The 24142-nt window shown below is 44.7% G+C and overlaps 1 protein-coding gene and 1 long non-coding RNA gene across 5 annotated transcripts in view; one reads left to right on the plus strand and one right to left on the minus strand.

Moving 5' to 3' along the window:
• The window catches only part of LOC139747077 (uncharacterized), a 147615-nt gene extending 143307 nt beyond the window's left edge, over positions 1 to 4308 (minus strand). Inside the window, exon 1 of the long non-coding RNA XR_011712304.1 lies at positions 4153 to 4308. This is a non-coding gene — a long non-coding RNA (uncharacterized lncRNA). The remainder of the gene's footprint in view (positions 1 to 4152) is intronic.
• LOC139747176 (homeotic protein spalt-major-like) overlaps positions 1 to 24142 on the plus strand; it is a 499197-nt gene that overhangs the window by 213124 nt on the left and 261931 nt on the right. The gene's annotated exons all lie outside the window — the stretch shown is intronic.

A 24142-nucleotide genomic window follows, 5' to 3' on the forward strand; every position in this document is an offset into this window, starting at 1 on the left:
CACTGTTTACATATAGAAGAATGAGCACGTCCCTCGTACCTGATCCCATGAGTTACTCACAACGACCCAAAATTTTTGGAAGAAATGAGGGGATTCCTTGGCGAGGCTGTGAACCCTCGCCGCGCCGCTGTCAGCCGAGGAGCTCATCAATCTGCCAGCCAAGTATCACCTCCCTCAGACAGCTCTTCATCAATCAAGCTTAACAGATAATGTGGCGTACTTATCCTGGCCAGTCCTCAATCTACATGTACATTTGATGCTCAGGGTTGCCTCACGGCCGAGTAGGCGAGGCCATCACCAGGCTGACGGGGAGGCTCCGTGCAGGGAAACTAACGGAATTTCAAAGGGAATCTAAATTGGTTTGATTGGCGATGCATATCCATGTATGGCCAATAGCCAAAGCTGAATCATTCGAGATGTTTGGGTTTGAAGTTCGTTGGTTCTGAGAGGATTGAGACATAACATTCGGTCGTGGCTTGGCTAAATGTTGTTTGATCGCTCAAAGTTAGTTAACAGCAAGGGGTTTAGAATGTCATTTATCTGCGGGCGACGCTGTTTGTGGAAGTTATAGCGTCCTCCCAGCCTCTTGTAAATCACCTGTAGCCAGGAAATGAGAGACGTCTTTGTGTTTCGTCTCTTCTTATGAAAGTTATTTTTTTTCCTTACTATTGAAATGTTTTTGTGTCGTGTTGTCCAGTCAGCAGCCTCGTGTACGCCAGTTATTGTGTCCCTGGGATCATGGCCGAAGAAAACACAAGAAAGCTGCGTCGTAATACACACGGTGATCAAAATGCGAATATGATATTGAAAAGTTATGGTAATTCGCTAAGGACGGCACAACTTCAGTACTGGGATAACGACAACTTCAGTACTGGGATAACGACAACTTCAGTACTGGGATAACGACAACTTCAGTACTGGAATAACGACAGCTTCAGTGCTGGGATAACGACAGCTTCAGTACTGGGATAACGACAACTTCAGTACTGGGATAACGACAACTTCAGTACTGGGATAACGACAACTTCAGTACTGGGATAACGACAACTTCAGTACTGGGATAACGACAACTTCAGTGCTGGGATAACGACAGCTTCAGTGCTGGGATAACAACTTCAGTACTGGGATAACGACAACTTCAGTACTGGGATAACGACAACTTCAGTACTGGAATAACGACAGCTTCAGCGCTGGGATAACGACAGCTTCAGTGCTGGGATAACAACTTCAGTACTGGGATAACGACAACTTCAGTGCCGGGATAACAACTTCAGTACTGGGATGACGATAACTTCAGTGCTGGGATAACGATAACTTCAGTGCTGGGATAACAACTTCAGTGCTGGGATAATCTCTGAACGTCTTTTTTTGGTGTTACAAAATATGTTTATCTGTTGAAACAGATTCACTACGAAGCGCTGAGACTGATAATAATCGCAAGAAATATATATATTACGGGTTTCTTCAACAAGTCTACCATGACGGAGGTAACTGTGGCATGGGCAGTCTGCCTCCTTCCCTCCCTCGTGAGCTTTGTAAAGTTGTATATATATATATATATATATATATATATATATATATATATATATATATATATATATCAAACAGGCTTTTCTTTATGCTAGGGAGACACGCTACAATGAAAGCTAGCTCGCTCAGTCCCTGCTTCTTTACGCTTATGAAAAACAGAATAATCTTAGTTGATTAAAATGGTTTCTACTGAAGCAGAATTATGCATCCCTGGCTTAACGTGGGACCATGATACACAAACAGGTTTTTATGATTATATGACAGTGGAGATCATGAAGGTTTTCCCTTGTGTTGGTCCTGAGAGAGGGTCTGCCACCCGGAGTAGTGGTCAACACGTACAGGAACTATCCTATCTGTTCAAAACCTTCACCACTCCTGCCTGAGAGTCAGGTCCGACAGAAGGATCCCACGGTGGAGCCCCCTCCGTCAGGCACTACAGCAGGACCCAGCCATCTCTTCCCACCGTGAGGTCTTACAACCACGCCCTAGACTCTGGCTACACCGGGACATCATCCACAGGAGTGACTGAGGTGCCACAGCTTCCCTACATGTGGACCCCGTGGTCAGTACCATCACTGGGGTCCGACTGAGCGTGTGTTGCTCCATGTGATGTGGTTCTGTGACGTGGTAGCACAGCCATGTCCAGATACGTCTTCAATTCTGGCTGATAGACGAATGCCACACCTTAGTGCTATGTAGGCCTTACGAACCGACTGGTTGACACGGTCATCTTTATACTTAATGCTCATTGTGATGCATAACCGTCCAGCCCACGGTCATTTCGCAATTGTGTCTCCCAAATACGTCTTAGAGTCTACTTTAAGGTTTCATAGTTGGTGCCTGACGGTCAGACCCACAGTCTAAACTGCATTCAAGCTCCACAGTTTTGTTCTATAGCAAGACCCACACTCTGATCCACATTCCAACTTCACAGTTGTACGTGACAGTCAAGCCTCATAGTCTATGTGCGTGTGAGTCCTACAGACGTGTCTCACAATCAGACCCCACGATCGGATCCTCATCTCGGCCCCATAGCTGTATCTCATCGTCTGGTCTGCATCTAGATCCCTGAGCTGTGTCCCACAGTGTGGTAAAAATCCTTGTCTCTCAGCCAGGTCCCACACTCAGGTACTGCGACAGGCATAACCGGCCCAGGTCTCACACTTGAGTCCGGCTGGCAGCTCACGAAGTATGTGTGTGTTGAGCGAGGTGATATTTGCCGTACACAGCACCACGGGCGTCTCCTCTGTCGCCTCTCACTACCTTTCACCACTTAGGATAACGGTGGGGGTGAAAGTCAACGCGGCCGTGTGTTGACTCGCGGATATTGTCTATATATCTGCGTGTGGCAGTCCGGGCGGTGCCCACGTCCACTCATAGTCTCAACACACATCCATTACCAGTCAACTACCGGACTCTGATATGTATCAATAACTGCACCGGCAGGCAGTTCACGGCTCTGTTTGGCGACATGACACGGCCCCTCTCCCACCCTACCACTGCTAATAGGGAAGGAGTCGCCTGGTGTGGAGGAGGGAGAGGGAGGGAAGGAGAGAGACATGGACGGTCACGGGTGAAGTATCATGGAGGAAGAGATTGTCATTAGTGAGACGAAATGAGATTTCACTCCTGGAAACTTCTCTAGCCGCCTCGTCTTTCTCTCTTCCTTAATCTCCTCATTTTTCTTCGTTACCTCCTCTTCCACTCGTATTTCCTTTCCTTATTTTCTTATTCTTTCAGCCTTTGACCGTCTTACTCTGTTCTGTCTCTCGTTTTACATCATATCTAAGTTGTCTTACCTCACGTCTCCTTCCACGATATGATACACACAACAGTGTATGTATAGAGGCGTCGCTCTATTACGTTGATCTCTATATTTCAAACATCTTTCCAAAATCGTCGGTTGGATTATATTCCTGTTTGTGGGTCGATCTCCCAGATATCTGTAATGGTACAACCTGGCTTTACTCCTTCCAGATCTAGTCTCATTCGATTCCGAGTTCCTTTTCCATTTTACGGAGTTAGAGTCAAATATTTCAAATCTTTTGTCTCATCATAAGTTTCTCTCACACAGAGACAATTCCAGATAAGATCTGGACAGATAAACACAGACTACTTTCCAGCTGGTACTTTGGTTTCTGATCTGCGAAATTCAAAGGTCAAATTCCATCGCAAAATGAATGCAGTGTCAGAACTATCATTTCATTCCCTGTAATCTTATATACAGAGAAGATGACTGAAGGCAGCATAGTGCATTCGCCCCAGTTCATGTTTACTTTCATATGTATTGCCAGTCCACCGCGTTAACACAGGTGTTCACACCTGATAACATCCCCAGTAACTCTTCCATCTCTCACTCAGCCTACGTCAATGGACGGTCTTCACCCTCCTTCATCCTCCTCCCACCTCCCCTTTGCATCAATTTTCCCTTATGTTCCTCCCTTTTGTATGTCTTCACCCCCTGTGAACCCTCTCAAGAAAACGTCATGTGTTCCTTTCCCCTGTAAGTCTGACTCGTACATTATCTTCTCTTCCTGTGCATGAATCCTCCTTCGGAGTATTCCAGTCTCTTGTGAGTATTTTTTCCCTCAACATATTTCCCTTTCCCCTGCATAGCCTTACCTTGTACATTCCTCTCGTTCTTCATGTCCACCTGTACGTCCAGAACCCCATCAAGAGCATCGACGTGCGCAGTTTGGCAGGTCTGGGTTGATCATCTTGGCTGCATCTCGAGGAGGAGGCGAGATGAGGCCAGATCCCTCATTCGACCATCGGCCGTGTATCACTGTAGATGCAAAGGGACAATATGATCCCATGAGCTGTATTAGTAGTGTTAAGAAAAGATTATAAATAATGAGACCCACAAGAAGACATTTTCTTACAGTTTTTACATGAAATATGATTACCACTCATGGAAGTGTGGGATCGTGTCAAACACGAGGAGAGAGTTTGGAAAATAGAATATGTAAGTTTTACATGAAGTGAATAACTGAAAGAAAAGTCTGAAACAAATGGTATGAAATGTAGCGTAATGGATAACTGATATATTTCAGAAGGGAATGGAATGGTGGGGTTTTCTGGAACTGGGTGAATAGTATAATTCCTCTATCACTAATACCTCGATGATAGAGAAACTAATTCATAATTATGCATACTCAGTGTATCGCTTGTAGTGAACTCAAGATGCGTCTGAGATTTATCAACAGTGGGCAGTAAAGTAATAAACAGCTGTGCTGTTATAGGGGAACATAGAGACACTAGATGATAGGAGAAAATATTCGAGTGCGCCATGCTGTAAACAGGAGCGAACGAAGATGCAAAGACGTGGACTGTGATATAGCAGTTAGAGAGGAGCAAGAAGCTGGACATTTGATGAGGAAAGGTATAGCAAAACACAGGGGCTGCCCTGCAGTCTGGGTGAGGACCCGGAATGAGAAGAACGTGCCAAAAGGCGAGGTAGTGAACGTATCAGCGTAGGAAGATAAAGATGTCCAGGAGAATGTGAGCAGAGCTTAAACAATAAATGAACAGTGAGGAAGGTGAACATACGGATAGAAACGACGTGTTATCTGGCATCTACCATGAGAAAGACCATAAAGAAAACGTAAAAAAAAGAGAAAATTTTGTATAAAACAATGATAACTTTGAAAACCTATTGATAGTGTTGATAGGAATGGGTTCTGGAATGTGTCAGGATTATATGAATGAGGTGTAGGTAAGGAGTTACTGAAGGCAGTAAAGGGTTCCTACAGACTAGATATAGTAACTATAAGGATTAGTGAAGAAACATGCAAATGGTTTGAGGCTGAAGCTGGGATGAGGCAAGAATGTGTCATGTCTTCATATCTGTACAACCTTGTATGGAACTGTGGGGAAATCCTTGACAGATGGAAAAGGACGGAACGGGAAATAGAGAGGAGGTATATAGTTGTTTGCTTATAACGCTGTGTTAATGGGCGAGACAACAACAACAAAACTATAGATCATTGTGAGAAAATATGACAGAGGAAGTAAGAGGAAAAATTTCAAAGTCGGAATCAAAGAAATGGCTGGATAGAGGGATAAATACGTGCGACAGGCATAGCAAAGTTGACCTGGAGCGAAATGTGCATTATCAGTTGAAGATTAAAAGAGTGCATTCTGTAGGAACAGACATTTTAAGGTTTAGATGTAAAGTGTAAAAAAAGAAAAGGAATCACAAAGAACTGAGGATGACAAAGTCAGTCAAGGGTCAGAGCGAGAGCAAAAAGTGGTGATGAAAGTGACGGATGAACGAGTGAAATGATTCGGCCATTTGGGGAGGATGGCTGCTGGAGAGACGATCACAGTAGCGTACATGTGTGAGGTGAGACCCAGGGTGAGGCAGAGGGACAACCTGAACAGTGAGGTCTACTTGAATGAGATCAAATCAAATGAAGACATTTTCTCTGTCATATTGTACACTGCTTAATTATGCATCTACCACGGGGACGTACATAAATCATAGATCATGATACAAATTATATTACGCGTAGCAACTTAACGCATACACATAATTCAATAAAAATAACATAGATCATGAATCAGTGAAGAGGATCTAATCGCTTGCAGATGATCTTCAAGTATATTATGATAACAGGTTATATAAAAAACTGATCGTGGTTATCAGTGCAATATTCACGACGTCGTTACACTAAAGAACATGGAGATACGAGGTTCAGTATCACAATACACAACGTGGACACCAGTACACCATTACTTGGGGTTAGAAGCCTTTTAATGAGTTGCACCTTCCAAGACAAACCTGACTCATCCGGTCGTGAGATCTTGATTTTCTCCAGCAAAAAGATAATATTTACAAGGGTTTTTTTCTATATCTAGAACAAAATAATGGATGAGGGTTTGTCCACCTCGACTGGAAAAAAGAAAATGTCGACAAGTGGATACAAGTGAATAATGACTTTAATACAGAGGATATCTGGAGAAGATGGGAGAGTGGGTGATTGCTGGGATTATTGCTTGGACGGGGATGTCTGGCGACTGTATAATCACTACCTCCCTCTCACCCTCCCACTCTAACTGTATGCCCTGATCTGTATCTCCTCTGCATGTCCTCCTACAGGCAGATGCACCTCTCGTTATTACGTCCCTCGTCCTTTAATGTATTCAAGTCTTCATGTATATCCTCACCAAGCCTCAGTGTACACCCTCCAACTGTGTACCCCTCAAACCATGTATGGTCGCTCCGTTAGTGTAGTGTCCTCCACCAGAATACCATTATCATCCATCCACCACGATCCTTCCTGTGACAATGTCCTCCCATGTATTATATCCTCCCCTGTATGTCCTCCCATGTATTATATCCTCCCCTGTATGTCCTCTCCTCTCACACACAGAACTTTCGTTCAAGATATGACCTTCTGTTTGTCCTTTCCTCGATTTATGATCTATCGCTCAGCATGATGCGTACACACACCCTTCCCCCTACGCGTCCCTTCCTTCTTTATGCTTACCACGCATGCTTTCACCACAGTATACTCACACTTCCACTGAATATGCTAAAATATATGCCTTCATGCCCAATATGCTCACTCTCCATGTATATCCATTCTACTATATGACTCTCTCCCTCTATATACATCCATCTCACATCCCAGTCATATTTTTGAGTACCATCAGTTATCCAGCCCTGTCTCTCCACACTCTGTCATTTCCTCTCCATGCATAATTTGTCTCAAGTAACCTCTGCCTTTGCATGTCTATCTACTCCTGTATATCATGCTCCCTTGTATTCTCACTCCCAGTTTACACCCTGAGGACTGTTCTCCCTGCTCCGTGCAAGCACCCTCTCTTCCGCCTCTTCCCTCTGTATACTCCCTCCCACTCCACTCTCACACCCTAGTGCTCCCTGCCTCCCTGTATACCCCTGAATGTGTCTTCTCCCTTGCCCCTGATGCCCCTTAGCCCTTGCGTGTCCTCATGCTTGTCCTCCTCCCCATGCCAGTGTACGGCGCCCTTTTTCCTCGTCTAAGCTCCCCACATCTGCCTGCCGCCACTCACCCCACGCCCGGGGAAATCACTGGCCCAAGTATGCCCTCCTACCCCACACAGTTTGGTTATCCCTTCACTATACACCCCGAGCACCGGTCCTCCCTCTCCTGTGTGCCGCTAGCTTCCCCTCCCCTCCCCTGTATGCTCCCCTTCCCTCGGTGGTGGTGGTGAGGGGGGGGGGGGGGGTCGAGGCGTGACACAACTGCCGGTCAAGTGAGGCGTCGCGGCCGATTTCACCGCTTTGTTAAACAAGGCGGCCGCTTCCGTCTCCGGTCCGGTCCGTTCTGAGGCGGCGGGTGGGTGTCGCTGGCGGCTGATCCACCCACCCGACACCCGCTTTTGTTTTCCGGCGGGTACTGTCACCACAAGACCCCCCTCTGAGAGGCCTCTCTTAACATGGTCGTCCTTCATCTCTCTCTCTCTCTCTCTCTCTCTCTCTCTCTCTCTCTCTCTCTCTCTCTCTCTCTCTCTCTCTCTCTCCTTCTCGGTGGTAGCGGAGGGAGAGTAATAAACAAAGATGAGGACTGTGAGAAGGACACACATGCTAACGACAATGGAGCCCAAAGTGCGTGACGTTTTTATCTCTTCAAGCCACTCTAGGCCTCGGGCACGAGGAGGGTAACGTAGGAAAGATGAGAAAGCGATGCAGAGGAGGAAGTAGAGGGCAGCAGGGAAAAGGGTAGCATGACGTTGCTCTGATGATAAGACTTGGGGGAAGAAGGATCAGAGTTAAGAAATGCGCGGGAAAACCTGACTGACTGAAGACGAGTTGTGCAGCAGAGGTGACCTTCTCTCTGTGATGACCAAACTTTAGATTCGTATTTCAGTTTTTTGCCAAACATAAAATGTGAGAATTTTTGGTGAATATTTCCTTATCGATGCACTTGGATGTGAATCTTACATTTCCCAAAAGACATTTTTGTCCCCTTTAGAATTCTTCAAAGGCTGGACTCTGGCGACAGGTTAGGTACAATGTCGACTCCCAAGTCCCTCTCAAAACACAGATTAACGCACCTAATATTCACATTGAGTCCTTCTTTGACTGTGTCTCGTCCTTGTTACTTTGCATTTACTGACGATGAATTTCATCATCCATTTGTCAGGCTAATTCTAAAGCACGTCTACATCCCTTACTTCATGCCATCGTCCTTACTCACTTCCTTCCTCGTGACTCTGGCATCAGCCACGTGTATCAAGATGCGAGTCCAGTCCTTTTTGCAAGTCCCTTTCTCAAATGAAGAAGAGCGGTGGTCTTAGGACTGAGCCCTACAGTACAACCCTGGTGATCCCAATACACTTTGTTCTTGTTCCTTTCCACTAAGGTAATCTACTCTCCATCAAAAGTACCAGACCCATATTCTTACCTGAAGATTAAGCCTCTTTACAGTCACTTAGTTGGTATAGTGTCAAACGCTTTCTGGCAGTCCAGATGTACAAAATCCATTAAACGTTCTCTTTTGCCTAAGACGGAGCTCACTTTCTCGAAGAAGCCTTGAAGATGTGTTATGCATAAAACCTCCTTTCCCTGACTCTGTCTCTTTCTCCGACCCTGTCTCTTTCCTTGACTCAGTCTCCGTCGCTAAGTCATCGTCAAGACATCGCTCACTTGTTTTCTTGTTACCAGAGAAACTGGTCTTTAATTCATCGCAACTTCCCAGCCTCATTACTTAAAGATAAGTACGATAACTACCATTTTCCTCTTCCGTGAAACTACCTTCCTCCAACGACTTTTCAAACATTTCAAGAGGCCTGTTGAACGTATCTGCACACATCCTCAGTTTAGGACGACGAAACATTTCAGCATTTTTTCCCCACTCGTTGTAAAACCACTCAATAATGATGACTGTGATAACAATGATGAAAATTATAATAATGATTGTCATATCATCATCAATGATAATGATACTAATGCTAATGATACTACTACTAATAATAATAACAGTAATAATAATGATAATAATAATTATTATTATTATTGTTATCATTATCATCACTTATTATTTCATTATTATTACCATCACTTATTCTTACTTTATTATTATTATCATTATTACTATTATCATTATTATTATCATTATTATCATTACTATTTTTGTTATTATTGTTATCATTATCATCATAATTATCATTATTATCATTATTACTCACTTGAAATGCATAAAAAAGAAACAGACAACAGGAGGTGGGGAGTGGAGGGAGGAATGTTACACACATAGTGTTAACATACACAAGAAGAGATCAACACCACTCTACTAGCTTCACCAGAGTTTGGGTGGGACACTCTTGTAGGCGTCTGTATGATACTGTATGGCCTCGAAGCGACTGCGTTGCCTAACTGCAGTGCGAAACAGATCTCAGGAGATAGGGGTTGATGACAGGGATGGAGGGGGACACGTAATCGCAAACTACCGTACAAGATGCAGGTGATGGCTGGAGAGAGTCGGGAGGGTCCAGTGTATTGAACGCCTCTTTACAGGTGATGTAAGAGGGACCAAGAATGATTTTGCGTGCTGCCCCTCTCTGCCCCTTCCTAGTGGTCCCTGTTGTGAAATAGATAAGGAGGAGGAGCAGCCTGGGGAAACAAATGGGATTTAGGGAGAATGAGAGTTATGTACATGTCCTTGAGTTGAAGTGCGGGGAGGCCAGGTGTCCAGAGTTAACAAGGAATGTATGGTAGCTGAGAATTTTGATGATAGTATTACCCTCTCCTTCAAGCGTAGCAGGAAGCGACATCCCAAACCTTGGCGGATTTCACAGCTTGGAGGAGCTGGTGCCTCATGAGATAGCAAGGGGGTAGGACATGTGTCAAACCAAGGCTGTTGAGCATGATTACCTGACGTATCTTACTTTGATAGATGCTAACGTACAGTAATTGGTGGTGGTCTAGTTCTGGAGGCTGCTGAGGGCGTCGTAAAGAGCAGTGTAGACGCTGCTGTCAGCGCTGGTGCGTGTACCTGTGGTGTCAGAACACGTTCAAGATGGTGCATCCTGCGGGAGCATAATTCATGATGACGAGGTGGAACTACGGTCCAGTTTTGGCGTCTTTTGGTATACCACAAGTGAGAGACTGGATGGTGGAGATGCCCCTTCAAGTCATACAGTCTGACAACGTTCTATACGAAAGCAAGATATGGGTTGAGACTTCCCCACAGCCCAGTGATAAAGGTTATATTCTTGATTATGTTGTGGTTAACCAAGTAAACAATTTTCCTGAATCAACGAAGGTGAAGACCACAGGTGTCATGCGCTTCTCTTGTTTACACCTTGGCACATATACATGGTGGAGTGCATGTCGTCCGAGAACTCTCCTTAAGAAAGTGTTAAGGATTTCTCGGTTTGTTGTCGTAGGTTGATGTTGATGGCCTTGATGACCCTGGCAGTTGAATCCCCTGAAGCCCAGACAAGAAGCCAACCATCTAGTTATGATAGAGTCAAGAAGACTGTAGGAGACTAGCACAAGATGTCTTTCTATGGCAGTGATGAGGGTCCGTGGAACCTGCTATACCTAAGCAAGCTTAATCAAGCAAAGTCTTGATTGGAACCTAACTCACAGAGAAACTGAGGGTCTGCTGACATCAATACTGAGGAATATATGATGTCTTCCAATCAGCTGGGCATGTGTGCTGAAATATGATGATGGAGGAGAGGGATCTGTGCTTGTACAACTGCCTGTAGAGCTTCGTGAGTATTTCAGTGGGCGCGACGGATCGCTTTCAGGTTACGTGTATATATTCGTAGAAGCTTCGTGCGAGCTTCACATATGCATCTTTATATGTCTACACTTCTTTACTGGATAATATTTTCAATAAAAAGTACATATTCCCAGTATCAGTATGCAAATTTATTTATTATTATTCCCGTGTCCTAGTTCCCCCTGCCAGCACAAAGGGGTTATCACAAGCTGCCCCTCACGTGTGAAAACACGACAAAGAGCAGGACACATGGGGCTGTAATCCGGCCACCGGGAGAACGCCGCCGCTGCCGCTGCCGCCACACACCAACACCACAGTGGTACACGGCTTTCCCTCCTTTATAGAGCCATAACTGGGCTCCGAGACAAGGCAGAGGAGGGGAAATATGTCGGATGCCTCGGGCGTGCCAGGAACACGCGGCGCACCACAGGTGAGGACCTGAAAGGTGGGAGGAATAATTCTAACTTAACGTAGTACCCCTTACAGGAGGACCTACCAAAACACCAGCAAAAACTGAATGCCCACGTACACCTTGGAGATGACTAACTGAACTGTTAGGTATGTACAGACGGTACAGCAGTTCGTGTCGCCCTCTGTGAATCAGGCAGAGCCACGATCGAATCCCAGAGCCCGACGCCCGGCTCACAAGTAAACCCAGCTGTTCACTCTCCCCTCTGCGGTCAGTTGATAAATGACTAACTAGATGCAAATATATATATATATATATATATATATATATATATATATATATATATATATATATATATATATATATATATATCATGAGGTCCTGGTGTCTCAGTGGTGGAGGTTGTGTAATGGTAACACGTGGGACAGACATCATTACAGTGAGCGCTTCCTCCTCTTCCTGACCACCAACGTTTCGACAGTTTTGAGAAGTAATGACCAAGAGACGCGGTCCGCTCCCTCCCTCCCTGCGCCCCTCCCGGACACCCTCCGTCCCTCCCCAGCGCTCTCCACAGGAGGTACACAGCCGCCCCCTAATCCAGGCAACCCCTCCCCCTTCCTACAATCCATCCTTCCCCCTCCCTCCCTCATCTTCCCCTCCCTCCCTCCCTTACTTTTACCTCGGTGACCGACGTCCCAAATGAGGAAAACGTCACTGTGAAATTAGGCGTCATGAGTCGAGTACTTCATTTGGTAAATACCGCGTGTGTGTGTGTGTGTGTGTGTGTGTGTGTGTGTGGGGCACGACGCCGCCGCCAGCCTGTCACCTCCTCCTCCTCCTCTGACCTGTGAGGAACATACTGGTCTGGTTATGACGTAACAGCAGACGCTGTGTCCTCTTTCTGTGGCTCTTTGGTCGTACATTGTATAAGTATTTCAAACAGGTTCTTCCTCTCTCATTATTTTTCTTTATTTTCTTTGCCTAAAATCTCAAACTTTACTAATAAGAATATGTGTTGTTTAGATACTATGGTTGCCGTAGTAAAGAATGCCTTCGGTCACTGAAATATGCTGGGAGTAAAGACGCGTTAGTTTCTTGAGAGGCTAATGTCCTGGTGTGTTCTTCCCAGTCCTCCTAACTATGACCCATTTCCCAATCGCCAGTGTAAAGCTGCGACAAAACAAAACACCATCGAAAAACAGGAACACATTCAGACATCGTGAATTACGGTGGATAATAATGCTGCATCGTTTCCAAGTCTACTACAGCATGATGCTCCACATTCCTAGTTTGTTTTAGAAAGATAATGATTAATGTTGTTTGTGGGTTGTAGGATAAGACTGGAAGTTATGGGTCTAATGTGATCGCTGGTGTGAACTGGTGTCGATGTGACGGAGGTGTTTTGACGCTGCTCATATAACTTTGTGTTACGCTTTAAGCGTTTACGGTGTATGTGACGAAATAACGGTGATAGCGGGTCGGAGATGCTGTGACAGTGCTCATGTGACGGTATGGGTGTGACGGTTAACATAGTAATGTAACGATGTTAGCGTAAGAATGTGACGACGTAACATGGATGGTGTATAGTTTTAAGCAGCTGATATACATAGGTCAGAGTCATAACGACAGCGTGACGGAGTTGATGTGACGGTCTGAGTGTGACGATGTCAGTGTGGCGCTGTTGGCGTGACGATATGTATTTGTGACGTTACGGTACTGTCGCTGTGACGGTGTTTGTCTGTGTCTGGCCGTGATAATGGTGATGTGATGGTTCCATCTCAGCCGGGCTGGTTGTGACGCTCGTGGTGTTTTGTACGCGTTGAAGAATGTGACGGTGCAGACATACAAAGGAATACAAATGAACACAAAGGAATTCAAACAGCAACAGACCACCTGGTCCCTTCGAAGTTGTTTGTGTTGGTGGAAGATACATGAAGATCATAGATAATTGCGGTAAGAAAAGAAATAAATATGTATTCAAGATAATACGACTTTATAAACTTGTAACTCAGGAGGGGCAAATGATTCCAGTCTTGGATTTGAAGAAAAATATCTATAAAGTCTATTCTTAATCGTAACTGTGGTACTACCTTCAGCCACTGTAATTGGGAAATCATTCCATACGTTAACAATCCTTTTAAAGGAAAAGTATTATCGCCTCATTCTAGGTAAAACGTTTACCCACGAGTTTGTATCCATTACTACGAGTGAAACCAGACAAATCTATCCCTGTTTAAGTCGTTATAACGAGATTATCGAAGCCTTTTGAATGTCTGTATCAGATAACCTCTTAACCTTTGCTTTTCCAAACAAAATATATTCATGTCGTTCAATCTGCTCTCATAGGTTATGTTTCTCAGTTCAGGAAATATCTCGGCAGCTCGCCACTGTACTCTCTCCGATCTGTTATGTCTTTCCTCAAGTAAGGTGACCAAAACTGAGCACAATAATCAAGATGGGGACGCACGAGTAATCTATACAGAGTGAGGATAATTTCCCTGAACTTAAGACCCTTTTGACTCTATAAATCCAAGAATTATGTTCGCCTTTTTATCTGCCTCTGTGCCCTGTTGACTTGGCTTTAGATCACCAGAGGTTATTACACGCAAGTCTTTTTCCTCACTTGCCTTTTGCAGTTCAACGGAATTCATATTGTAGCTTGACTTTTTCTTTTTACTACCGATATGTAAAACTTCGCACTTATCGATATCAAAGTCTTTTGCCACTTATGAACTCACTCCATCAGCTTTTCTATGTCTGTTTGGACCGGCAGACGTTCAATTTCTGTTGTAGGTTTCCTCCCGAACTCAGAATCGTATGCGAATTTCGATATCTTACAATGTAACCCATTGTCAGTATCATTAACATATATGAGATAGATCACCGGCCCCAAGAATGATCCTTGTGGCACTCCACTTGTCACGCCTAACCATTCTGAGGCGTGATCATTAATCACAACTCTTTGTTTACGGCCAGTTAACCAGTTTCCTAACTACCGAAGAACAACCCATCTATACCATGTGATCTTTGTGACGTACCGGTGATCTATGTGACGTACTGGTGATCTTTGTGACGTTCCGGTGATCTTTGTGAGGTTCCGGTGATCTTTGTGACGTACCGGTGATCTATGTGACGTACTGGTGATCTTTGTGACGTACTGGTGATCTTTGTGACGTACCGGTGATCTTTGTGACGTACTGGTGATCTTTGTGACGTACCGGTGATCCTGCGACGATACGGGTGTGACTGTCTTGATATGGCGGTAGTTTTGTGACGGAGCTGATGCATGTGACGGTATGTATGTGTTACGGAGTCGGTATGAAGATCTTCTTGTGACGGTGATGATTTAGCGATGGAGCTGTGACGGAGCAGTGGAAGGGTGTTGATGCGCTTGCTGGTGTGACGATGGTGGCGTGACGGTGGTTGTGTGACGGTGGTTGTGTGACGGTGGTTGTGTGACTCCGAGGGTACATATGGCAAGCATTTCTTCCTGACAGACAGCTGACCTCTTAAACTCAGTTTATGAGACATTACAGCGACCACAGCTGACAGAGGATTTCTGCTATGACCGAATTCCATTTTTTATGCTTTTTAAATTATTTGATTTGTGCAGGTAACCACAGCAGGTTTATTGTGCACCCCATGCTCACCCTGTGAGCGGTAGCGCAAAAGGGTTACGGGTCACTGAGGGTCTTATCAGACAGGAGATATCAGACTTGCCTCGCGTTATTTTTGAGAATAGTAGAAAAAAAAACGTTTCTGTATTGAATCCAAGGTGTTCATATACCTTAGGATATCTCGTGTATCATATACCTGATAATGCAATAAGGCAGATGTATTAAATACAACAAGAACCACAAGTAAGGCAGAAAGGAAGTTCATCATGACCTTTTTGAGCGGCGATTTGAGGGAATACAGTTGTAATGATCAGTCTATAGGACTCTGACAAGTCACTTCCCTTCACATTCCTATCATTACTCACGGTTTTAAGGTTCTTTTTGGTAAGTACTCTCAGAACACGTCGCCTGGGGCCTGACCCGTGTTCTCAAGACATGTGTTTTGCCTCTGTTTACTTCATACTTCCTTTGGCTCAGGGTGAGACGTTTTGATCATTGCTACAATAACAATGAATTCACGGTGTACTCCTCCTGCCCATCCTGTGGGACCTGGCGCAAAAACAGGGATACAGAACCGGAAGCCAGTAAGGCTATGAAGGGTGGGGTGGGGGTGGCAAGGTAGATCTAATTAGGAGTAAAAACCTGTACAGGTGTTATAATGTAGTCATACAAAGGTGAACAAGACTCATACATTCATATCGACAATCATACATCATCAGGTATGACGACAGTGGCAAACTCTCAAACCTGTTAACGTGCAAGTCATTTTCAGGTTGGTTCCCTCATATTCGTATGTCCACATCTGACGCGCGTGGAGGCAAAGTTATCTAAAACTGAGGAACTTTTTCTCCCACATGTGTTGGTATGATCATGCAACAGTATACTACTTGACCAACTTTATGATAAAGAAGTTTATTAATGTTTAATGACATTAATCAATGAAGGCCTCAACTCAAGGACCTAACAAAATAGAGGAACTTAGAGGCTAATGTAGAATTACTAGCCTTATGGTCAACCCGACCTTGTCAAAGTACCTTCACAATATCGCGCATCATATTATCTCTTTATACACATAAAAACCATCTACACCAGCCAAATGTTTCACCTCGGGGAGAGAACTTACGAGCGTGCTTGTACTGGTGGAGTTTGTGTGTGTGTGTGTGTGTGTGTGTGTGAAGAAGGAGAGAGAGAGAGAGAGAGAGAGAGAGAGAGAGAGAGAGAGAGAGAGAGAGAGAGAGAGAGAGAGAGAGAGAGAGAGGCGGGTGTGATTGTGTTGGTTGAGGGAGTGTGAGTATGTCAGTAGAAGGAATGGAGGTGAGGTCATTTCAGAAGGAGAAAGAGGTGTGGTTTTCTTGGTGGAATGAGGAGGATGTGTTTGTGTAGGTGGAGGAAAGGTGTGTGTGTGTGTGTGTGTGTGTGTGTGTGTGTGTGTGTGTGTGTGTGCGTGTGTGTGTGTGCGTGTGTGTGTGTGTGTGTGTGTGTGTGTGTGTGTGTGTGTGTGTGTGTGTGTGTGTGTGTGTTGGTAGAGAAAAGGGTTGTGTGTACTGTTAAGAGAAGGAGCAGTCATTGTTGTGGTGGATATAAGGAGTTCTGTTTGCGTTGGTGGAGGGAAGGAGTGTGTGTATGTTGGTGAAGGGAAGGCAATATCGTTTTGCCAGTGGAGGGAAGCAACTGTGGCAGTGCTGATGGGGGAAATAAATGTGGTAGCGTTGGTTGAAGTGTGGTGGTGACGGTGGAAGTACGTGTGGTAGTTATGTGGTAGAATGTTAGTAGTGTATTAAAGGTGTGGTTGAAGTAAAGCAGGGAAAGATGCACATTCGTAATGATGGAAGGAAGGAGCAAGGTTGACTTTGCTGACAGAAGGGATAAGATGGCGATGGTGGAGGCGAAGGAATGTGATGGGAAGACAATAATATACTTTGTGGCGGTGAGGAGAGGAGAGAACGTTTGTTACCGAGGGAAAGAAACCTCTGGTGTGATGGTGGAGTGTAGAGTGTAGCTGTGGTAGGAGGATGGGAAGATGTCTGTGATGGGCTGGGGAGAGGACATGTTTGCACTAGTGAAGGGAGGGAAGGAGGGACCGTCAGTACACACAGTGTAGATAAGTATTACAACAATAATGTTTACCTGGGGGGTGTGTAGTACACTAAGACCCGCATCCTATCCCCCAGGTCAAGGAACACAGTACACCAGGTGATTGGTACTGCTGACGGTAATTACAGCTGGTGTAACTGGACCCTATCATTGCCGGTCCACCCTGTCGCCCGCCTCCCAGGCCCTGACCTGACCCCTGAACTGCCAGCCAGGGAAAAACTGGGGTCAGAGTCTCGGGCTTTGGTTGGAGGGTGGGAGAGGCAGTGGCGACACTGGTGGTGATGGTGGTGGTGGTGATAGTGTTGGTGATGGGGGTAGTGATGGTGATGGTAAGTGGTGGCGATGATCTCAGCAGCGAAGGACTCGTAGTTGGGTGGGGGGTGGGGGGGTTGGAAGTGGTGATGGGGGTTCACAACTTGAGGCGGTGGTGATGACGGTAAAAGTAGTTAGGTTGGATCAAGTATCGGTCGTGACCAACCATTTTCTGGATGACCTACAGCAACACACTGGCTCTTACAACTGACGCATAGAAAAACAAGACATCATTAGCGACGCTTGATATACACGACCTCCTTACGAATGTCTGGTAACAGAGATAGACACAAACTCCTCACGATTGCCTGGTAACAGAGCTGAGCTAACATTTAGTGGCAGACACAAGAATTACATATGAAATTCTGACTACTTCATCCATAACAGATATTTGCTGTGGAATGAAATCACGGCCGTTAGACTCGGCTGCAGTGGTGACACAGTAGTGAAATCGGTTCTTAATCATGAATTTCTTTACGTTATCTGAGACGGCACGGGCGAGAGTCCATTGATATACGAAAACAGAACCCAGAGATAAGTCAGGATATGAATCTATCTTTAACACTACATATAATTCATTGGAACACCTGTCACTGGTTGCATGTGAACCCATGCTGTCGTGTTGCGCTAAATGCGTTCAGTGCGAAATGAGAGACGTTCAAATTCAGGTTCAGATGAAGGGGAGTCGCCTCGCAAGTTTAGCATGTAATCAGGTAGGAACGTGACTTAGTAATGGTGCTTTGTGGCCCCATCATCAACATTTCAGCTTCAGCATTTGGCCTCTCAGGCTACGCTGATTAATTCTCCAAATGTCATCATGATCGCAGGATTAAATTTTCTCTTTATTCAGAGCAGCGGAAATCTCACAGTAGCTTTCATGTGTACGGGTGGTCATCCATACAGGGCTTGCATCCACACACGCAATACATCCACACAGATGACGTATCCACACACGCAATACATCCATACAACTGGCGCATCCACATATGTAATACAGTTACACACACACACACACACACACACACACACACACACACACACACCGTGGTGTAGTAGTAAGTTTAAAGACCCATAAATCTCATGGGCTCAAGTTCCAATCCTGGACAGGGCAGCTGGCTCGCAGCCAACGCAGCTGCTTATTCTCCCCTTTCGTTTCATCGATAAACTATATATATATATATATATATATATATATATATATATATATATATATATATATATATATATATATCATATTTTTTTCATACTATTCGCTATTTCCCGCATCAGCGAGGTAGCGTCAAGAACAGAGGACTGAGCCTTTGGGGGAAATCCTCACTTGGCCCCCTTCTCTGTTCCTTCTTTTGGAAAATTAAAAACGAGAGGGGAGGATTTCCAGCCCCCCCCCCCCCTCCCTCCCCTTTTAGGCGCCTTCTACGACATGCAGGGAATACGTGCGAAGTATTATTTTTCCCCTTTCCCCAGGTATATATATATATATATATATATATATATATATATATATATATATATATATATATATATATATATATATACGAAACCTAACCTGTTACCGAAGTCCTCCTTAGGAAAACTGAAAACGCGACAAAGTGTCTGATGTCAAATATTTCCATCAGATCTCATACATGGATAAGGAACTATTCAGCAAACTGCTCACGTATCATATAATACCGAAACTTGTGTATCCTTCTTAAGTTGTGTTACTACACTAGAGGCACAAAGAACCAAGAGAGAAGGTCCAGATGAGCATAACAAAGATGTTACCAGAGGTATGGAAGCTGAGTTGAAGTGAGGATATAGGCCATAAATCTTTCTATCATATAGAAAGAAGATCAAAAGGTGACTTACTTTGAATTCATATGCCACAGTTTGGTGATGGCTACAGTGAACAGTTCCTCAAAAGCTGCAAAAGTAGAACAACCCCAAGCAAGGGTGGGGGATTGTCTGAGGAACAGCCGATATCACCACACACACACACACACACACACACACACACACACACACACACAAGAGGAAGAAGATACACTGATGATAACACACGATGGATTAATGGAGAAGTTACACTTGCCTTTCGCACAGAAAACGCTTAGATACAGTTTACCTCCTCTTCATCCCCATAGGCAACACTTTTGGTCCAACGGCTCCACACAAACTGAGGGAGAGGCGGCCTGGGGAACTCCTTCCTTGTATGGCCAACGGGGAGTCCAGCCAGTTTTCCAAAAGATAAGTTTTCCTTAAGCCACTGAATTTTGACTGGACTTTGCGAACTGCTCTCTAGTCCCACTTACTTAACAAGACTAAGACCTAATTATATACTATGTAGACCAGGTGACAAAACCCCCTCATCCCATCCTTTATCTATGTCAAATACTTCTCTGACAGTCAACTATTTCATCGGTCGTTCTAAATTTTGACATGACGTCACTAGGAATAGTTGGCTAGTGGGTCATCTTGGTACCTGCCTGTTTACTAGTGACTGCCCTCCACAATCAGCCACCACTCTGAGCAAGAAAGTTATATCAAGAGCTGATTCTTCAGCCTAATTTTAAACAAAGCCTTTTTTCTTCCCCTTTGAACAATGCCTCATCCACACACACTAAGACCTGAAGTTGGAAGTTGTCTGAAACTGGGCTTTACTTCAGGGTGTGGCTTACTCCAGCCAGGCTTTGGCTCTATTGCACCCAGGCATTATTCTTGTTGTAGCTGTGCTTTACCCTTACTCCAGGTAGTCTAAAAGCCTTACTCTTGCCAGACATTAACCCTCCCCAGTCGTCTTCACCTCCCCCACTATCCCTGGCCACAGGAACCAGTCATGCCCTATATGGCCAACTACTCACTGCCCACTCCTCCTCTCAGCCGGTCCGTGTCCTTCGAGCACTTGGATCAAGTTTGATAATGTTGGTTTAGCTTATGTTTGGTTAGGTGTGAGAGCTCGCAGTGCTCGCCGCCACCACACACCCGCCGGGCCTCCACCACGTCCATACTCGTGGGGTTCCGCCACGTCTCAGGCATCCACTACGTCCACACTTGATGGTCTCCACCACGTCCTCACACCCGGGCCTCCACCATGTCCACACACCCGGGCCTCCACCACGTCCACACTCCAGACTTGGTGAAGGCCGGTTGTCTGGTAATGTGGTGTAGTAACCAATTACCAGGTGATGTGGTGCAGTGATCACAGTCTTGGTGATGTGGTAGAAGGGTTGGCTGTTTGGTGATTCGGCGCAGTGAGCTTTCTGTCGCTTTGTGACGTAACAATGTGACCAGTTACCAAGTAACGTAACAACACAAGTTGCTTAGTGATGTGTTGCAGTGGCTAGTTACGTAGTAATGTGTTGCAAAAGCCAGTATCTTGGTGATGCGTTGCTGTGGTCATTTGCCAGGTAGTGTGATACAGTGATCAGCTGCCTGGTGATTCGGCTACGGGACCAGTCGCTTGGTGATATGAGGTACGAGGTTCGGTTGCCTAGTGATGTATGGTGGATGGCTGCCTGGTGAACGGCATGGGAACAGGACGCCAGATTAATGGGGTCTTGGGGCAAGTCACACCCGCAAAGATTGGCCTCCATTAATCTCAAATCCTCATCATATTATCAAGTGGGCGGTGGCGGGATGGATCAAGATGCCTTACGTCATGGGTCGAGTTATCTGGCCAATTAGAGGCAGGGAGCACGTATTGCTGACTCAGAATATCAAAATACACCTTCGCCTGTGGCCATACCAAGCCTGACCGACCTTGTGGAGGTGTAGAGGGAAGAGTAGAGGAGCAATTGGTGTCGGCTCCGGGGGGCAGAGCAGGGGTCCTGGCCCAGTGTGTACGCATCTCCGAAGTGAGAGAGGTCGATGTTGTGACAACCTTCCTCAAATGCTGAAGGAGTAGATCATTGAGAAATAGCTCACCAACCTTGAAGCTCCTATCTTTCTTTTTCCTTGCAACGTAAGGATGAAGCATCGCCTAGGAATGAGGAAACAAGAGAGGAACTCCTGAAAGAAAATGAGTTATTTCTTTATCTAACGAGTGAGGAGGGTTGACGGACTAACCCGCTGGGATGGGACACTTGCGATTGGCATTGCAACAGGCGGGTTCTTGATTCCGGTAACTGGGATGTGGCATTGGAAGACACTTCAGTCGAGGTGCTTGGTAGGAGGGAGTTACCTCAGCCTGGGAGATGAGGAGAGGTATCCAGAGTGGAGTACCACTGACGGGAGGTACCGGCGTCCACCGACTGGAGGAAGGTGTCACAGCAGATCTTCAGAACAAAATCTTCTCCTCGCGGAAACATTGTTCTGTTTCCATAAAAGCCAAGAATCCCTTTGAGATGATTTCCGAATCAGAGGAGCAATAAAGTTGATAAGAAGAGATCTGAAGCGTGGATACGCTCTACGGGTCTTGCGTCGTGTGGAGGATGAGAGGAAGGTGTAATGGCTTGATGTGAACCACAGTAGCGCTCAAGACGACCGCCACCCATGTACGCCGCTGAGGTATGTGCAGGTGGTGTGTACTCAGCACCACTCAGGGACGCGCCGCACGGTACCACAACTGCTACGGCCCACTTCAGTATGTGTCTACACAACTTCATTCGTGGGCAAAGGTGTTACCTGGTCTCCAGTAGGGAATATCATTAAGTCCTGAAGGAAAAAAAAAATAAAGAGTTATTCCCGTCAGTTATCCTCACAAGCCCTAATACGGAGATTAGCTGGCAATTATATAGATAAAAAAATGAGTTTTTAATCGATAGAAACGGGATATAGCCGAATAAAATGCCACTCTATTAATTACACTGTGCAAGATTGATCGCTGCGCCACAGATTAGTGGGTTGAGGGACTGCTTGTGGCAAGAGTAAATAATTCTGGTGTTTGGTGATTATGTTGTGCTATTTGTGAAGGTAATTAATCCGTGGGAGTCTGGCTACACAAGCATACGTGTGGCCTCTTTGTGCTTCGCCTGAATCAAAGGCTTAACAACAAACAATGATAGTTCTTTAATATATATGATAGCAGATGTGAGCAAATTGGGCTATTTCTTTGTCTGTTCCCGACGCTACCTCGTTTATGCAGGAAATGGCGAATATTTTATGATATACCATACTATATTGTAGCATATATATATATATATATATATATATATATATATATATATATATATATATATATATATATATATATATACGGATGCGCTGAAAAAGTGACCAGTGAGATCGGGAACACTGATAGAAATATTCTAACAGTTAGATCTAAAAGAACGTCGAAACATGTTAGATTTATTCAGCGTAAGTTAATCTTTGAAAGCTTCGAAAAGCAGGAAAACACGTCCTGTGTAAACATTTCTACCCATAACATGAGGCACCAGCATATATACCTTCAGAACAATGTGACGGTGTCCGTGCGTCCAGACATGGTGGATGTAAGGGAAGTGTCACTGAAATGCAAGCAATCCGTCATCATGAAGTCGTCATTTATGAAATATCTCATAAATAGTTTACTGAATCTATCACCTGATACATCTATCTGATAAACGGGAAGAGTGTTTAAGAGTATCATTTAAGCCAATTTCTTAACGGACTCTGAACTGTGTTACTGCCCAGCCATAATACTTGACCTAAGAGGGAGGTTTAAACTGGCATCACTTCGTCTGGAAACAAGTTTTCCATTCCAGACATCACCGAGTCTAACATCCTTTCACCCAGGAAGTTGAGTGAGTAATGTACACCATCATGTATATCATAGCCTCCTGTTAACCTTGAAGAAGCTAATGATTTCAGTCATGAAGAAAAGACTGGAATGATTCACGAGAGCTAGATGGTAGCTGTCTGTACCACCATATATGTGAAATCTGGTAGTACGATAATCTTATATAACTTGTCTGTGGTGAGATCACCAAGACTTCCCTTCATTTTTGGACATGTCTGGAGACGGAGTCCACTGACCGCCCTAAAACTCACAGTGGAGATGGTACGTCTTTATACGAAGAAATACACCGTGAGCATATTATCTGTGGTTCTATATTACCCCGGTACTGTACCTCTCATTGTTCCGACCTAACCAAATCCCAGAAACTGATTGTAGTTTTCTCACAATGTACCCGCTCGTGTATATATATATATATATATATATATATATATATATATATATATATATATATATATATATATATATATATAATGTTAAAGTAACTAGTTACCGGGATAACTTACATCGTCCAGGTATAACCCTCGCCAAATTACTCAAATAGTAATTTACACTTTTTATAAGTAAATTATACAGTGCAACAAAAATAAGTCGTACCGTCATGCATCCGTGAATTAGTAGAGAAATTGAATTTCATGAAGGAAAAATGCCTCAGTGAATTTAAAGTTTTTCTCCCGTCGTAAATGGAATACACTGAAGAACCCAGCCTTGACCAGCAGAGCGAAGCTCACGAGATCAATGATTCAATATATCGTTTATGTAGCTTGAA

Source organism: Panulirus ornatus, chromosome 67 (genome assembly GCF_036320965.1).
Source record: "Panulirus ornatus isolate Po-2019 chromosome 67, ASM3632096v1, whole genome shotgun sequence".
Taxonomy (NCBI): domain Eukaryota; kingdom Metazoa; phylum Arthropoda; class Malacostraca; order Decapoda; family Palinuridae; genus Panulirus; species Panulirus ornatus.